The sequence below is a fragment of the Cebus imitator genome, unplaced genomic scaffold (genome assembly GCF_001604975.1).
Source record: "Cebus imitator isolate Cc_AM_T3 unplaced genomic scaffold, Cebus_imitator-1.0 Scaffold31, whole genome shotgun sequence".
NCBI classification, from domain to species: Eukaryota; Metazoa; Chordata; class Mammalia; order Primates; family Cebidae; genus Cebus; species Cebus imitator.
In genome coordinates, this window is record NW_016107346.1 from 7,571,923 (window position 1) to 7,577,175 (window position 5,253).

Consider the following 5,253-nt stretch of genomic DNA (forward strand, 5'->3'; position numbering starts at 1 on the left):
CTGAGTCGCTGGGATTACAGGCACGCGCCACCATGCCCAGCTAATTTTTTGTAGTTTTAGTAGAGACGGGGTTTCACCATGTTGACCAGGATGGTCTCGATCTCTTGACCTCGTGATCCACCCGCCTCGGCCTCCCACAGTGCTGGGATTACAGGCTTGAGCCACCGTGCCCGGCCGAGATCAGTCATATTCTTATTGATGTACCTTATAAGTGTAGTTTTTCATCCTGTTTATTTAGTAGTCATAGTGTCGGAGCAGAAACCAGCCAACTTCCTATATGGAGTAGGAATGTCCTCTCCAGAGTCCCCTGAGCAGTGGCCTTTGCTGCTCTATTTCAGCGTTCACACTTGTAATATCATTCCAGCTGGAATTGTTACAAAAGTATCATTGATTAAGCCAAAATCAGACTCCCTGTAAGTTCTGTGCTTTGGCCATAGTTGTATTTGGTGTTTTATAGAAAAGACCTAAACCTCTACAGCCATACCACGCTGAATGCTCCCCACCTCATCTGATCTTGGAGGCTAAGTAGGGTTGGGCCTGGTTAATAGTTGGACAGGAGAAAAGATCTAAACCTATGTAATAATGTTGAACATTTCTTGACCCCTTTACCAGATATTCTGGCAAGTGCTTTTATTACATATCTCATTTTAATCCTTAGAAAAATCCTGAGTTAGGTAAGATTCTTAGGAAGTAAGTGAGATATTTGGGATTAAAATTAGGCAAAGCCTGGGCCAGACGTGATGGCTGATGCCTGTAATCCCAACATTGGGAGGCCAAGGCAGGCAGATCACTTGAGGTATGGAGTTCAAGATTAGCCTGCCTACTAAAAATACAAAAATTAGCTGGGTGTGGTGGCGGGCACCTATATCCCAGCTACAGCGCATGCTGAAGCAGGAGAATCACTTGAACCCAGGAGGCAGAGGTTGCAGTGAGCCCACATCACACCACTGCACTCCAGCCTGGATAACAGAGACTCCATCTCAATAAAAAATAAAATTTAATAAGGCAAAGCCTGAACTCCCTTTACTACCATGACAGCCAAATGCTTTTAGGCACTGGGCCAGTGAAGAAATGGGGAAGGTGGGTGTGGAAAATAGAAGTAGTTAAGTGACCATGGTCAGCTGTCAGATGTATATTTTACCTCAAAATAACCTCCTCCCCACTCCAAAGTGTTGGCGATACCATATACCCTAACTTTTTAAAAGGCTGTTCTTATTTGCAACAACTGTGCTGCCTCCTGTTAGTCATTTCCAAGGCTAAAAATCCTCTCCAGTTGCTTCAGCTGTTCTGCATATGATGGAAATTTCAGATTCATTGCCACTCTGGTGGGTCTCTTGGATGAGCTTCATGTGGTCATATACCAGAGGCACTTCTGTTCTGCTAGGAATTGTGAGGTGCTAGAGGTACAGCAGGAAAAAATAGGACTTGGTAGTTTGTGCTGCAAACTAGCAGCCACATATTGGCCTGCATTTGAGGATTGATTGATTGATTTTATTTATTTATTTTAATAGAGACAGGGTTTCACCACGTTGGCCAGGCTGGTCTCAAACTCCTGACCTGAGGTGATCCACCCATCTTGGCCTCCCAAAGTGCTAGGATTACAGGCATGAGCCACTGTGTCTGGCTGAGGATTTACTTTTTTGATTTAATTGTTCCATTTTACTTTCTTACCACCTGTCTTCAAGTTCTGCATTTTGTTTCTAAAAAGTGAAATGTTCACATGATCTTGATTTTGGACTTCTCTTGAAAAATCAGGTAGTCCTTCATTACTGAGAGGTTCCAGCCAACTAGAGCAAGGTAGTGAAAGCTTTAGCTCAGCAGCATTCTCTAGTTCTCCAAAGTTTCTACCACTCTGCTACTTTTAGATCCATCAGGCTGATTTTACTCACTAAGGGCAAAGACTATGTCTTAAACCCTCCCACAAAGCCAAACCTTCATGTTGGTTAGGCTGGTCTTGAACTCCCAACCTCAGGTGATCCGCCCGCCTCGGCCTCCCCCAGAGTGCTGGGATTATAGGCATGAGCCACTGTGGCCAGCCAAGACTCCATCTCAAAATAAATAAGTAGGCCAGGTGCAGTGACTCATGCCTGTAATCCCAGCAGTTTGGGAGGCTGAGGTAGGCAGATTGCTTGAGCCCAGGAGTTCAAGAACAGTCTGGGCAACATGCCAAAACCCCATCTCTACAAACAATACAAAAAAAAATTAGCCAGGTATGGTGGCATGCACCTGTGGTCGCAGCTACTCAGAAGGCTGAGATGGGAGGATAGCTTGAGCCCAGGAGGTGGAGGTTGCAGTGAGCCACGATTGTGCCACCGCTCTCCAGCCTGAGTGACATAGTGAGACCCTCTCTCTACAAAATAGTAAAATATAAAATAAAATGGATTTTTGATTCATTTTTTTCTTTGAATAGTTCTTTGTTAATATACAGAAACATTACTAATTTTTATATGTTGCTTTTGCTTCCTACAACTTTATTTAGTTTTGACAGGTTTTTGGTGGTATCTTTAGGGTTTTCTATTTATAAGATCATGCCATCTGTAAATAGACAGTTTTACTTCTTCACTTCTAATTCAAAGGCCTGTCATTTCTTTTTCTCGCCTAATTCTCTGGCTAGGGTTTCCATTACTATGTTGAATGTAAGTGGTGAGAGTGGGGACCTTGTCTTGTTCCTGATCTTAGTGGAAGAGCTTTCAGCTTTATACCATTAAGTATATTCACTGCAAATATGTCATACAAGGTAAATTTCAAGGTATATCGAAGTTCGTTCCGTCTATACCCAATTTGTTGAGAGTTTTTACCGTGAAAGGATGTCAGATTTTCTCAAGTGCTTTTCTGCATCCATTGAGATGGTCATGTGATTTTTGCCTTTCATTCTCTTAATGTGTGTATCACATTTACTGCTATGCGTATGTTGACCCTGGGATGTCAGAAAATGTCAAGTATTTTCCCCATTTAATGGGGAGCGAAACCACAGTGAGATCAAAAGCGTCATGGATTGATGCTGGCCCAGGATCAAGGACTCCTCCTTGTTCTGAACATCAACTCAAGAAGATCTTCCACTGAGTTTTTCTCCCTGGTGTTTTTATCTCTCCACCTCCAGCAAGGGATAAGAAACTAATCTCTCTCTGCCAATCTTATCAAACTGGCAGTAAAAGAAGTTCAACATCTCAGTGTGTGGAGATTAGGACTTTGTAATCTAGGGAAAAAGGGGAGGCAGGCGCAAAGTCTAGGAAGTCACATAGGGTGTTGGCAGAGTAGACGCGTGTTTATATACCAAGTCCCAGGTGACCAAATGAACATTAAACAAATGAACATTAACCAAGAAACATTTCCTAGACTTTGCAATCTAGGAGAAAAAGAAGGCAGGCACAAAGACTAGAAAGTCACATAGGGTGTTGGCAGAGTAGTTGCACGTTTATATACCAAGTCCCAGGTGACCAAATAAACAAATGAACATTAACCAAAAAACATTAAAACAAATGAACGTTAACCAAAAAAGTAGACCCCAGAGCTTTGAATGCAGCTCTATCTTGATGTACTTAGGTTCTCCAAATGTCTTAAGTATTATCAGTGACAGCTTTAACCTCGGTTTTTATCTCCAGACTTTGATTTAAATTTGCATATCAAGTCACCTTGAATTCGGCCTTTATGCATGAAATATTTTGAGGGCATCTACTATGAACATAGCTTTGACAGACATCAAAAAGGAATTTTCCACTATGCCCATCCTACAGAAGTTTGCAATGTACTTACGCAGAAATAGCTCCATATTTGAAATAACTGAACAAATATATTAAAAAATGAGTATAGTCAGCCCTTTGTATGCTTGGGTTCCGTATCTGAGATTCATATTTTTTTTTATCTAGATAAAAAATATTTGGGAGAAAAAATAACAAAAACAGCTGGGCAAGGTGGCTCACACCTGTAATCCCAGCACTTTGGGTGGCCAAGGTGGGTGGATCACACAAGGTCAGGAGTTCAAGATCAGCCTGACCAACATGGTGAAACCCATCTCTACTACAAATATAAAAATTAGTTGGGTGTGGTGATGCATACCTGTAATCCCAGCTACTTGGGAGGCTGAGGCAGGAGAATCACTTGAAGCCAGGAGGCAATTGTTGCAGTGAGCTGAGATCACATCATTGTACTCCAGCCTGGGCAACAAGAGTGAAACTCCATCTCAAAAAAAAAAGAGTAACAAAATGACAACAACAAAATCCTTACAAAGAGTTAAAAAATTAGCTGGGCTCTGTGGCCCATGCCTGTAGTCCCAGCTACTTGGGAGGCCGAGGTGGGAGGTTCGCTTGAGTCCCAAGAGTTCAAGGCGGCAGTGAGATATGATCTCGCCACTATACTTCAGCCTGGGTGACAGTGAGACCCTGTGTAAAAAAAAATTCAACAAGGCTTATGATGAAAATCAGTTCTTGGCAACCCCTCTTTCCTCTCTCCCCAGGAGATAACCACCTTCAGTTCTTCCAGATGAATTTTTTAGTATTAACTTTCATCTCCACATGAAGTATTTATATTACCATTTCACAGTTGTTCAGTATTGGGCCTTATCAATCGACTGTATCTGGTGGTGCAGATTTGGCTGCTCTTTAGTCATCCTTTATCACAGACACGTACTTTCAGTCCCTCCATTTGTCCATATAATTGTGTCATTTTGGTGGGATCAATAATGTTGATATTACTAAGGATATACAAACCCTATTCATAGCTGAGCCAGGACACTTATTATGACTTCTTTTCCTTCTGACACAACTTTTAGTTTTTCATTGGAGTTAATAATCATGTTCGTTTGCATGATTTTCTGTGTATCTGTCCTAAGTTAAGCCCAAACTGACCCCATTTGTATGTATCCCCTAGTATTCCATCCGTTTCATCTCCAAGAGTTCTGTCCATGCTGCCCTGTCCTCTTCCTGCCCATTGTCCTTCTGAGGGGAGGAAGTGACTGTAGTGCCTTCTGGCTTCCCACATGACTTCTGATTCTTGGTTCTTCCTTTGTCGTCATTTTTCTCTCCAGATGCTTGTAGAATTGTCTTCAGTGTTCTGAAATTTTGCAATGTCATGTCCTGATGTTGGCCTATTTTTATTCAGCACCCATTACCCATTGTGCCAGGTGCTGTGGGCCCTTTCAGTCTGGAAACTTATGTCTGTTAGTGCTAGGGAATTTTCTGAAATTAATTTATTTGATAATTTATTTCACTCCTACCTTGGTTTCCTGTTTCTGGAATTTTTTTTTTTTTTTTTTTT